This window comes from Sarcophilus harrisii, chromosome 3 (genome assembly GCF_902635505.1).
Source record: "Sarcophilus harrisii chromosome 3, mSarHar1.11, whole genome shotgun sequence".
Taxonomy (NCBI): Eukaryota; Metazoa; Chordata; class Mammalia; order Dasyuromorphia; family Dasyuridae; genus Sarcophilus; species Sarcophilus harrisii.
This window is the reverse complement of record NC_045428.1, coordinates 66,860,440-66,874,583: the sequence shown is the minus strand read 5'-3', so window position 1 is coordinate 66,874,583 and position 14,144 is coordinate 66,860,440. Positions and strand designations below refer to the sequence as shown.

At 34.7% G+C, this 14,144-nt stretch overlaps 1 pseudogene; it reads left to right on the top strand.

The window, feature by feature from the left end:
• Positions 1–551: 551 nt before the first annotated feature.
• Positions 552–13,659, top strand: LOC105750031 (annotated as a pseudogene).
• Positions 13,660–14,144: the final 485 nt, after the last annotated feature.

Below are 14,144 nucleotides of genomic sequence, written 5' to 3'. Positions count from 1 at the left end.
TCATTTTAGCATATAGAGCTCCTATGCTTAGTTAGCACAGTGCCTGGCACATAGTAGGCACTTAAATACATGTTGGTTAATTAAAAGAGACCTGTAAATAAAAGACAAGAACAAGAACAAACTAAAGAAGTTGAGAAAGAGAAGATCAAAATTCAAAGAAGTGTATTCTCAAATGAAATAATCCAGGGAAAAATGTCTTATAACCCTTTGCTATATAGTGTTAACTATTATCATCACTTTTCTTAGGTATAATAATATCAATAGAGCTAGGAAAAAAAAACCTGTGAACAGACTTACTTAGAAAAAACCCAGAACAACAAATCTGTAATAAAGATCTTTGTATGAATCACAAATTCTTTCTGTCATTGGTAAGGAGCATTTAGCTTCTACATATTTAGTTTTAAATGTTCCATATGCCTCCAAAGCATGCCATCTTTACTGGTCAACACAATGAAATGCAGCAAACCCAGTCTAGAAGGAAAAGTGAGAAATTTCATCCAATTTTTTGAGGATAACTTAAGGTCTAATATACAGAAGAAAGTTGTCTGGCAATGCAACTGCAGTTTGGCATTGGCATAGGTACAGTGAACTTATTCTGCGGTCTCCCATAATCTTTCCAAATCAAATTAAAAGCAGACAAATAGCACACTGATATTCCTGGGATGAGAACAAATACTAGCACTACTAATGATTGACAACTGAGTGAAGTGGTCAGCTCATTTATTTTAACATGCCTGCCTTTCTAACTCAAGAGTGTGGACTGAATTGTCCTGTTCCCTTCTGGAAAAGCATATTCACTACTGAAGGATTTATTGATTTGGGATAGTCCTCATTACATATATTTAGAAAATGGGCACAGGGAGAATGAAAGAAATGGCAAATGGATTAAAATCCTGAAGATAAATGACTTTCAACAAGTTCTACTTGACAAAATCATAAAATACGGTTCCCATCCATAGCATGTCTTATCCCAGAAGCAGGTCTTTGACATGTCCTACATGGATGTCTCTGATCTGGACATTCTCTAAAATTCAGGCTTAATAGGAAAATGTATGTTTTAAGAAGAAAGGTGGAACAATCAGTAGATGGAATTTGTAAATAAAGAAGATATAGACTTAAAAAAAATTAGAACTGTGACTCCTCACCTTCTCTGCAACATATGATCTTAGAGAGATATCTAGGTCATTGAGAAGTGAAATGATTTGCCCAGGATAACACAACCAATATATATCAGAATGATGACTTGAAAACAGGTTTTTCTGACTGTGGTCCATTTATTCCAGATGGCACTACCCTCTGACTTAGGATAAGAAAAAATGCTTCCTAATAATGACAACTAGCTGAAAGCAAAATGGGCTGTCTAAGTGATGGTGATTCCTGACCTTTCACTAAAAGGAAGATAAAGAAAATTAGTCTAATAAAATCTGGATGGTACCTTGCTAGGTAAAATATTGTAGAAAAGGTTGGGCTCTGTCCAATGCTGAGATTCAATAATTCTGGTAATTAAAATGGTAGCATTCTCTCCATTTTGAATTCTACTCAAATGGGAAGTTTCTACTCCCCTCCATTCACCTAGAGATTTTGAGGGCAACTTTATCATAGCTTAAAACCTCATTCATTTATCATTTATTTTCCCTCTTTGTATTAGAAGTAGAGACTTCAGATCCATTATCCTGATGTCGCTTTAGTTTTAAATGAAAATGCATAAAGAAAAGGAAATCCCAAGAAGGGCAAGGGTAATAATGAGGGGAGAAGGATTTAATTCAAAGCACATATTTAGTAAAAACAATTGATAATTATGTAAAGCATGGTATAAAAGATCAGTTATCCATTTCATGCATTAAATTTTGCCTAAACCTGAGCTTCTTCTCCTCAGTAACCATTAATGTGACCTAATTACACAGTGAGAATTTCTTAGTTTTTGCCCTTAAGATGAACTTTGTCCACAGAGGGGCTGCCAAATACATTTTCATTGTAAAGAAATTCATTTTCTAAACTGAATGACCCAAGAGGCTTAACTGAGTGGAAACCGTTCAAAAATAAAATTGTTTGATTTGTTTGGGCCTGGATGGGGTAGTTTTAGCGAAGAGTGTTAATCCCACTTTTCTTTTCCAGTGGGAAGCAGCATTGAAGAAGGTCAGTCAAACCTTTAAGTGTAATTGTTCAGCCCTATGACCCTAAGGTCATATTGGGGAGCTTTTTGGTCTTGAAGTTGATAGAAGGAAAAAGATACACTGTCAACTTCCCAGTCAAGGGCCCAGGACTACATTTTTTTAAAAAAGAATTTTAATGAAGAGTCAATTACATGGAGACATTAAATCTCCCTTTGGACTTCCCAACTCTTTGTCCTAATTCATACTGTTTGCAATATCTGGAAAGTCCTACCTCCATTTTCATGCATTGAAACCCTAATCAATCAATCAATCAATCTCTCTATATAGATATATACATATATATGTATATATCTATATATATTGCTGAGGCAATTGCTGAGGCTGAAGGTTAAGTGACTTGCCCAGGGTCACACAGCTAGGAAGTATTAAGTGTCTGAGGTCAGATTTGAACTCAGGTCCTCTATCCACTATGCCATCTAGCTGCCCCAATCAATACATATTTATGAAGTATTTTCTATGTGCATTGTACTGTGCTAAGCACTGAATATGTAAATATAAAAAATGAAATAATTCTTATTCTCAAGGAGCATATAGTATAATTGAGGAAGACACCAAGTACGTCTATAATTATATATAGAATAAATATAAAGAGAATAACAAGAAATAATTGCAAAGTAGCCAGGAGCCATTTTACTCATGTTTTATCTCTTGACTTTTATTGTGTTTTGCTTTCATTTACAGTTATTCTATGCTTTAAAAATAATCTATTATTTCTCCTTATAAAATAAGTAATGTAAATAATATCCTCCACATTTCACAAATGAAGAAACTGAGGTAGACAAGCATTGTTTTGATTTTGTCATTGTATCCAGAACTTAAAGAACAATGTTCTTAATGTAATAAACAATAATAGAATGAATAATAATTGGATGAATTAATTATCCTTGCCATTGCATGACCTTCTCTTACCCAAGGTTGCTATTTTGCTGACTACATGTTGGAATGATTAGTTTGCAAGGTTAGAGTGGTGTAGGTTAGAGAGTCAAATTTAGCTTTAATTCAGATTTTTATCTTTTTCCAACCCCACTCTATAGAATGTTCATTGTTGTTTAATCCCTGCCATAGTTTTAATTAGTTCAAATGTGGAGCATTTGATGCCCTACTAAAAGATAACTCTATCCTTTATTGGATAGTGGTACTTCTGACAATTACACTGACTCAATAAAAATTAATCCCATGTGTTTAGTCTTATGGATTCAAGCCCATATTTGGAAGCTCTCCAGCTGTGGATTCAATGGAAACAAGAAGAACCACCCTCAATTCCCTGGTGCTGGGGAGGAGCTAAGTTAGATTCCATTGTTATTATTTACTGAGTCTGAAATAAAAATTGTTAATCTTTTGAAAGAAAATGAAAACATGCAATTTTCTAAATTAACAAAATGCAATTCCTGTTACAGAAAAATAGAATATCAGAGCTGATAGAGAACCTGTGAGTCTAAGACATTAAGTAACTTGCTCTTAATTCATTAATGAGAAAATCAGGATGAACAAGAACCATTATCACCTTTACCCGCAATGGAACTATGAAGAGAAATATTTTCAAGTTGATGAGGGGAAAGATTGATAGCTATTCTCAGGGCCCAAGCCAAATGGGTCAAAAACCAATAGAAACATTTTTGAAATAAACAGACATCTCTTCAAAGGGAAAGTGTAAACTCCATAAACTACTATATACCATTTGATTTGATGATCACAACTAAAAGATTCTTAGCTGTGAATGCAGCCTATGAAACAGATAAGAATCCAAGAGTAGAATAAAAATATTCTACATGAGTAACATCAATATTATCAATGAAATGACAGAATTATGCATATTTATTTGTAAAAAGGAGTTTATGATGACAGCTCAGAACCAAGTCATTACCACTAATGGGCTAATTTCTAAGGAATCTATACTTTTGTAGATGCAGGTTATGTAAGGAAATGCTAAAAACTGTGCAACATATCATTATAGACTACAGAGATTTAGCATCTACTAGATACTTAGCAAGACATAATAAGCTAGCAATTTAAATTATGTATCAGAAATCCAACATCTTTCATGAGCCAATAAAACAATATATTGACATACTATAATTATGGACCTTAAAATGTCCTTGAGAACTCAGCTAATAATCAATAAGAACATTTTAAACAGATTTCCCCATAACAAATGCTTATTCTCTCTAAGTTATATATAGTCAATCCTCAACATTACTTATTTAACTTTTGTGTCTTCATGCATTTATGTGATTTTATTAGTAACTTCATTTTCACTTTTGTGTTGGTGACCAGACACATTTATGGTTATGTGTAGTTGATAATGAAAAGTGTGGTGTATGCAAATTTGTGGAGCAGCTGGTATCCTATTGGGTGGTTTCACTAGTCTTGTTCATCCTATCATTGTAGAATAAAGAATTCTCCTTGCATTCAATATATATTTTTATTATTAGCATTCAAAAATCAATTTTGGAGTTGCAATTATGGCTCCAAAATATAGTACAAGTCCTTTGGGTTCTAAGCCCAAGTGTGCAACATCAATGATAAAGCTCAGTGAGAAAATAAAGGTGTTAGATAAACCAGGCCAGAATGTCAGCAGCTACTAACAGAATAAGTTTGGTGTTAAGGAATCAGTGATTTGTTATATATGGTATAATACCCTCACACTGCTGTCTGACAGAATGAAAAGCAAGGTTCAGGTTCTAAAAAAGTTTTAGTTTTAAGAATTTTACTTGTTGCACAGTATTTAAGGTATTGTAAATTTATGTAACAGTGAATATTTCCTGAAATCCATGGTTTTTTAATTGAGACATTAGCACAAATGATCAGAATTCTAGAAAATTACTAGCCAGAAAAATGTTTTGCATGTTACCAATTTTATTTTGTATACTGCATTTCATGGATTATTACTTGGTTACTGTATTAGGATAAATGCATATTACCAGAATCAATGATTTATTATAAAAAATTGAATGCATAAAAGTGAATTTTCAGCCATCTTTAATGAAAGATTATAGTTTTTGATGAACCAGGGACCTAACCCCCAATTTATTGTTGGTTCAAAGTATCAACATTCATCTTTTTTACTTTTGCACCATTTTCTAGGAACATTGCCCCCAGGAAAATTGAGGATTGATTGTAAAATGAAAAGCTTTTTAAAGATAGAAATCTAACAAACAAAAGCAAAAACATATGGGAATAGTATAAAGTATATAATATCTTTCTCTCGGGTCCTATCCTATGTGCTACTGGTAATGTGGGGAGGATGCTTCTGTAGAACCAACAGAGAAACAGCCTGGAGCATTGCCATAATTGAACTGAAAGTGAGAAAGGTTTAATGATTTTATTAATAGGACTGTGGTTCTACATATAGAAAGTGTCTGAGCTGGGATTAGGAAGCAGGTCTCATTGATTTCAGAGGTAATACTCCATCTACCATTATGACTAGAAAACCAGGTCTCCAAAGTCCTAGCCCAGTTAGTCTTCTTTCCATTATATTAACATTGCTTCTCCTGAAGTGACTTATTTCTCCAAACAAAACTCCTAAAAGAACAAACACTGTTTCCCCTGAAATGACTCCTGAATTTAGAAAAAAAACCAATAAGTCATCTAACAGACTGGATGATAACCATGGCTACCCATTCAAGCTCTTGAGTGTCTGAAAAGCAAGCCCTGTGGTAGTTCTGAATGTAGGTAATGAAATGCTGAGGAATGATGGATTTTTCTTTGCTAGAAGGAAAAATTTCCTGAAGTGAATGATGTTGGACTTTAGGGTGGATTAATAACACAAGATGTGGGGGGGAAATGAAATGGGAGTTTTCTTTTAAAAAAAAAATCAAATAGCAAAGAGTGAAGGTAGATAACCTGGTCAAACATAAGGAACAATTTGCAAAAGGCTGCCACATTTTCCCTTCCAATTTGAATACTTTATTAATTCTTCATACTGAGTAGAACTGAAGTATGATATTCACTTATGTTGTCATGGCATTTAGGTCTTCCAAAGGACATGGTGTTACTTCTAATGATAGCATCAATACAATTCATCATAGCAATTTTTTCACCTTTGCCTCAGGGTTTCCCCTGAGCCACAGAGGCTCCTGGGATGGAAATACTTAGGTTTCAGAGTTTTTAATTGTTAAACTTAGGGAGATGAACTAGATAATTTCCTCAAACAGTGGTGGGTAACTTTTTTTCTACCAAGAGCCATTTAGATAGCATTGGATATCATTTGTAGACCACATAAAGTTATCAGCTTAGTAGTGGGAGGTTGTTGTACTTAGCTTTAAACTCATCATTGCCTATGGTTGATTATTCAAATAATTTTGCAGCCTTTATAGAGCCCATAGGCCCCCAGTTCCTCATCTCTGTCCTAAAGCCTTTTCATGCTTTCTGAGTCATTGGTAATTCTATACTACCAGTACAATGGGATTTTCTTCTTTTGTTCAATTGTCTTGCAGTTGGAATTATACAAAAGCATACACATTATTTATCTATCTATCTATCCATCTATCAATCATCTATCACTTCCATCTACTCATCTATAATCTATCTAAAAATATACATCTTTATCTACATGTATGTATAGACATGTGTATACATATATACACATATACATCTATAATGCATCTACATATACACATACATATAAATGTATACATACACACACACACACACACACACACACTCACTCATACATATACATTCCTGGTCATGGTTTTTAGAATTCTTTTAGTATACCAGATGCTAAACAGACCATATAAAAATATACCTCCAATCTACTCAGAAAATTTAGAAGGAATGATAAATTTCCTACATTTATAATCTCACTGTTAATAATTTAAAAAAAAAACTATTATTTTCAAAAAAAATTCACAAACATCATGAAGAATAAACATGGCTATATTTTTCTTTTCTTTTTTTTTTGGAGGGAGAGTTTGTTTAAATTAGAAATTTGATTTGTTACAACACATATGGTGAGATCATATTTCAATAAACAGTTAGATTTATTGCTTTGTGACGGACATGATGACTTTTGGTTTTCCCTTGATCAGGATTTTTTCCCCCTCAATAAACCTTGATATCTTTTAAAGAGACATTTCTCTCTATTCATTACATCATTGTTTCAAAAGCAAAACAAAAGAGAAAAAAAAACTTTTAGTTTCATGTTCACTTCAAGAATCTGGGGTAGGGTGTGCACTAAGGACTTTTTTTTTTTTTTTAAGAAATCCATTTGGTTTTAATTGTATTTAGTGAACTTGCTGGCAGGATAATTGACCACTAACAGAGTTAACCAATCTTTCAGTTATATGAGGCCTTGAATTTTTTTTGAGTTATTTACTACTGTACAGAAACATAAGAATTGTACACCACCTTGTGCATAGCAAGGTGAAAGGAAGTAAGAATAAAATGTTTTTTAAGTTCATGGGAACAAAACAGTTATCAAAAAAGCTATTAAAATCCAGGCAGAAAATACAGGTAGCTAGGTGACCCAGTGGACAAACTATTGGACCTAGAGAAAGGATAGACTTGATTTCAAATTTATTCTCTGATACTGTGTGACCCCACACTTGTGACTTAAAGACTCTTAAATGTTTTCTGAACTTATTTGTGGTCTCTGTTCTATATCCATTTCCTATGGCATCCCCAACTTCCTTTTTCTGGCAACTTCCATATACCATGCTTATATAGCTGAAACATTGTCAGCTAGTCCTGAGTGACTACCTCCCTAAAAGATAAGATATGGTAAAATTAGACATAACTGAGTAAGAATCTGGTTGCCAATATAAATAAATGGATAAATAAATAGATAGATAAATAAACAAATGAATAGATAAATAGATACCGAGAAAGAGAGACAGACAGACAAACAGGCAGAGAGACAGAGAGACACACACACAGAAAGAAACAGAGAAAGTGAGACAGAAAGAGACAGACAGACGGAGAGGGGTAGAGTTGGTGGGGAGGGGGAGATGATAGGTAGATAGAAATGAAGCCTGTCCTGACTCCAGAATAAAAACCCGTGGCTTTCACCTTTCCTATCTTGGTGCATAAAAGACAAGACCCATTCTACACAATAAGAGTAGTGATGGAGCCAATGACTCAAGAGTATATAAGGTCCAAAGGCAGCATCTCTTCAGGATCTTCATTAACCCCTACTTTTTCTTCCTGAAAACCTAAGCATTTCATATCAGAGGTTAGGGCAGCTAGATAGCACAGTGCATAGAGTGTTAGGCTTGGAATCAGGAATATGACTTTCAAATCTGTCTTCAGTTGCTTTCTAGCTGTGTGACTTTGACAAACCAGATATTAAGAAACTGTTGGGTTATACAGTTTCCTTGGTGGTCATTCCCTCCATGTTCCCATTCTTGAATATCTCAGGCTAGGATTGAGTCCTTTCTTGTGTGAATAAAAATATGTCATAATAAAAGTTTGTTGCTCCTAACTTTGCCCATCACCTTTCCTCTCAAAACTCTTATAGAATGTAGAAGAGGAGGGGAGCATTTCTCTTCCATTCTCTCACCCCACACCCAATCAGGTATTTCACAACAGAAATACATGGTAATCTAGCTTTGGAACACTGTTTTTTTTCCTTAACCCAATGGTTAAGTTCCTATAATTCTTTCAAGTTGGTTAAGGAACTGTTACCTGGTCCCCAATGAAAGAATGTATAATGCATTTTTTATACTTCCTTTACATTGCCCAGAGTCTAAGGGATAAACACACATTCTTTGTAAGATACAAATGAACTATTTTAAAGTCCCAAAGAAGTCTAACTTTGTATCTCGTTGTCTTGGTTTTATTGCCTGCCCCTTACATACTGTATTTTTATCAAATAGATTGTGAGGAATTAATTGTTCAGGAATCCCCTGATTGATTCCCTGGTAAATTTAAATACACATACATGCACACACGTACTCACACACACTCATGTGTGCATATATGTAACTATGTGTTTATAAACACAAATAAATACATGCACACACACACATAATTAGACATAGATGTATACATATATCATATATGTATGTATGACATGTACGTGTGTTATAGAAGCTCCAATACAGTAGTATTTTCAGTCACTAAACAATAAAGTAAACAAGCATCCATTAAGTTCTTAATATGTGCCAAGTACTATGCTAAGCTCAGCTCTGAGGATACAAAGGGAAAAACATGGTAGGGCCCCATTCTTAAAAAGTTCACATTATCATGGGAGATACAACATGCAAAAAACTACACATAAGATATATACTGCATTAATGGGACGTAGTCCTAGAGGGAAGGTACTAGCAATGGAGGGACCTGGAAAGTTCGCCTTCAGAAGATGATATTTGAGTTGAATCTGGAAGAAGCTAGTAAATCCAGAAGGTAGAGATGAGAAAGGCTAGATTTCCAGGCACAGAAGGGAATCAGTGAAAATACACAGTATTAGGAGATGCTGTAGTGTGTGTGTGTGTGTGTGTGTGTGTGTGTGTGTGTGTATGTGTGTGTGTTATAGCAAAAACAGCCAGTGATTCTGGATTGTAGAATATACAAAAGGGGGATGAACTCAAGAATGGAAAGATAAGAAAGGGCCAAGTTGCGAAGGGCTTAAAAGACAAAAATAGGTTATATTTGATCCTTTAGGTAATAGTAAATCACTGGAGTTTATTGAGTCAGAGTTTATGAGATGATATGGTCATATCTGCACTTTATGGTCACATCTGATACCTAGTGGAAGATGGGCTACAGTGAGGAGATATTTGGGGCAAATAGAACAGCCTGAAGACTATTACAATATTGCATCTGACGTGTACGCTCTGGTAGAATTGTCTTCTTGACAATTAAAAAGGCAAAAGTCAAAAACCTCAAGCAAGTGCTTATTTATATATTATTTTCTCTTTAAGAACAAGGGGGTAGAGGCAGGAACATGTCCAGCCAAATGAATTTGATATGTAGGTCAGAGTTTGATTTCTCAAATACTAGTGCTGTAAATCGGTAATAAGAAAATATTGAAAAAAATATACAAACTGGGCAATATGGTTTATGTCTCTCCACGTCCCCCAAGCAACCCGAGCATGATTCATGTCTATCCTAAAAGAGTCATATAGTCATTCTGGGCAATGTAAAGTATTCAGCTGGAGTACAAATGCAAGGTGGCCTCCATAAGAGTTTAGTGAATCCAAAGTCATGCTTCATGGACTCTGTCTGCTTTGTTATCCTGTGAGTTCCCTGGAAACAGCAATCATCCCATTATTTTAACAAGGGAATACAGCTAAACAGTCCTTAGTGACTTCAGAATAAGCTGTATTTGACAATCCCCAAAGATGATGTAATCCAAATCAGCCCATTAATCTCATCTCAAGTCTTCAATTCCAAGTCACAATAAATCAGATATCATTGAGTTTTTATTGAATCAAACTCAAGGATCATGTTCATGATATACTCATGATTCCCTTACCCCGGGGTCTGATTCTCTGATGTTCATCATGATCACACATTCTCATGATCATTTAAGTCTGACATTCCTCATAGTTGAGTTGCTGTCATACTTGAAACAATACAAAAATGTGAATATCAACAAAATGGACACAAAAGCAAGTAGCGCAAGGGATGAAAATATAAGGAAAGGCATTCCATTTGTGATAGCATTATTCAACATCATCTCATTTAATTATCATCATAACCCTGTGTAATAGTGTAGTGTAAATTGTATTATAATTTCTATTTTATAGAAGAGAATCCAGAATCCTAGAAAAATGAGATAGTTTGCCCATGGTCACATAGCTAAGGAGGACTGAAGGCAGCATTCAATTTCAAATCTGTTGCTCTTTCTCCTCTTCACTTTCCCCCCAAACGCTATACTCTCTGTATAGCAGCTTCTCACCCTGAAAGACCCCTCTGCTTCTATGGCTCGCTTTCATTTTGAAAAAGTGTCAGGTTCAACTCCTAACTCTATACCATCCTCCCTTCTCAATTTTCTCTCTCTTTCCCTCTTTCAGCTTCTTTTTAATTGTCATCATCCCCATTAGAATATAAGCTACCTGAGAACTGACTTTATATTTCTTATATTTGCATTCTCATTTCCAGCACTTAGCACAGTGTCCTGGTACATAGTAAGTACTGAATTAATATTACATCTAAATTATTCTCTTCCCCAAAACTGACTCAGCTCTTGAAACTCTAAATAAGACCACGGTATTGAAAAGTAGAACTGAAAGAGCTCTCTGAGGTCATGTGGTTCAAAGAGCCCCTTTTTCCAATTAGGTAATTGTTGCCCACTGAGTTTGAGCAACTTGCCTATCTCAATTAAGAAGTGAGTAGTGAGAGACAGAGCTGGGATTTGACCCAAGTCTGAATCTAAATCAATATTTTCCCTTGTACCCTATTTCCTTTCTAGACCTTCTTTTTAGGCTAAATTAGTTTTTAATCATTGGCTTCTAATGACTAGTTTGAAGATAAATATTCAAAAAGTACAAAACTTCCAGTGAACCATTCTACATGAAATTCAGGTAAATTCAGAAGATGAGTTCCACTTCTTTTCCTTCCTATCTGCCCCCATCTAGCTCCATAACACACATATCTACATCCTTACCAAGAGAACCATTTGCAAAGTCAACCTTGGAAACAGCTTTAGCTAAAATTGGAAAGCCAAATGGGGATTTGGACGAGCATTTGCTATTCTTGCCAAACCCTCACTGAAGTTCCAATTTTGATTACAGCAGTAGACACATCTTCATTTCCAACAGGGTATTTTTTTTTTTTTTTTTGGTATAAGTTTCTAAACTTTGATTGGGACTGAACATGCTCTTTCTCAAGTTCCTAGTTTTATCCAGTCTTAATTCTTTCTTTCCTGCTGTGTGACTTATAGTTAGAAGCTACAATTTCCTAAGGGTATCAGAAAAAGTAGCCCAGGTAGAGATTTAGAAAGAAGTTTTCTAGCTGTTTGAAATAGATATGAATGGGGTCTGACTGATTGTTAAGAAAGAATATATGGGGCAGCTAGGTGGTATAGTGCATAGAACACTGACCTTGGAATCAAGAAAACCCAAATTCAAATCCTGTCTCAGATATTTACTAATATGGGACCCTGAGCAAGTCACTTAACCCTGATTGCTCTGGGATTGGAGGTGGGTGTGGGGGGGAGAAGGTATATGTGTTGTCATTTTACTTTAATAATTAGTAGAGTGGAGTAAGTTACTTTCTACATGATTAATAACTGTGAGAAGAACACACTGGGATAAAGAATGATAGATTTAGGTCTAGATGGGATTTTAGGGGCCATCAACTCTTAGTTCATTTTACAGATAAGGAAACTGAGGCATGGAAAAATTCAGTAGTTTGGTATTTGCTTCCACTAAGCTTGAGATAGTGAAGAGAATGGCAGATTTAGGTTCAATCCCAAGTTTGTCTCCTTCAATCTATGTGACCTTAGGCTAAAAGTTCCCAACCTTTTGAATGTCATGACTCTTTGACAGTGTACCTGTGGAGCTCTTCTCACAATAATGTTTCAAAAGGCATAAAACACAATGCATAGGATTACAAAGGAAATCAATTATATCAAAAACAAAGAAGAGAGAAAAGTTTTCTCTCTATGAAAGATAACCTTTCTTTTATATATCATGTATTTTTATACTATATATAATCATGCCATATTATGTATAATATAAATATACACAATTTTAAAGTTCCCCAGTTTATGTTCCCCAAGTTAAGAACTCTTGCCTTAGACAATGAAGTAACCAGTCAACAGGTATTCATTAATCACTTACTATGTGTCCAATACCATATTAAGTGAAAAAGATATGGTCAAAAGGTAATCTATCTCCTATTCTCAAGGAGTTCATGGTCTAACTAACAAGAGGAGAAAAATTACTTGATCTCTCTGGATCTTATTTTCTTCAACTGTAAAGTGAGATGGCTGGATGATTTCTAAGATCTTGTCCAGCTCTAAATCTATGCTAACGGTCTGGAGTATGTTTGGAGTTATGTTCTCTTGGTTAAAATTTTTTATTGGCTCTGCCCTAGACCCATTCACTTGTACTTTTCTCCTCTTCTCCTGCAATCTGCCCCAAGTGAGGGTCTCTGCACAGCAAACAGAAAGTTTTAGTTTCCTTAAAGCAAAAGAGACTATAGTTAAAATTCAATTTCATTTCCAGAAAGAACAATACATGGTTTTGTTCTTTTCTTAAGCTTCCAATTTAGTATCATACTATATCTTGTATGGACATTTATTCCTGACACATGGTTAAACTGAGCACTAATATATTAGCCTCAAAAATACTGGACAGTTGCTTTGCAGATTCACTTCCTTATTACTCTAGAATTACTTATCTAGTGATATTTGGAATTAACTTGATGAATACTTCTCTTCTGGATTTTATTCATACAGTTACAGATAACTACTCCGAAAATCAGCCACAGAAGAAATATCAAGAGAAAGCTGTTCCAGCTTTAAAGGATATATGTATCAGTGAAGTAAACTAAATGTTCTTTAATTGCTGCCAGAGAACTTTACACTAAAAGCTGAATTATGCAAAGAACATTCCAATCTCAAATATTCCCTTAAAAATTTTTTGACTAGGAATTATATTGACCTGTGATCTCCCTGAAATACCTTGTATTGATTGAAAAGGAGAAAAGATCCAAGTTGAATGAAAAGAGACCTGACCTTGGACCCAGAAAAACCCTTCATATAAGTCCCACTTCTGAGATATTAATTGTGTCACGCTGGGTAAATCACTTAACTTCTCAATGCTCTTTTTAGTTCTCTAAAATTATATGTTATAGAGAAGGGGCAAACTGACATTGGAGAAAAGAATTTCCTCATCTGGGGATTATATTAATTTAATAATAGGTCCAATCCTTCTTATATTTTTCCAGAAAGATGTTTAAAACATTAGCTGATGAATAGAAGAAATAAAATGCCATATATCATCATCTGTATTGGTGAAGAAATGTAGTGTGTAAATGGAAGCTATATAGGAGGAAGAGGAGACTGGCAGCTCAGAATCT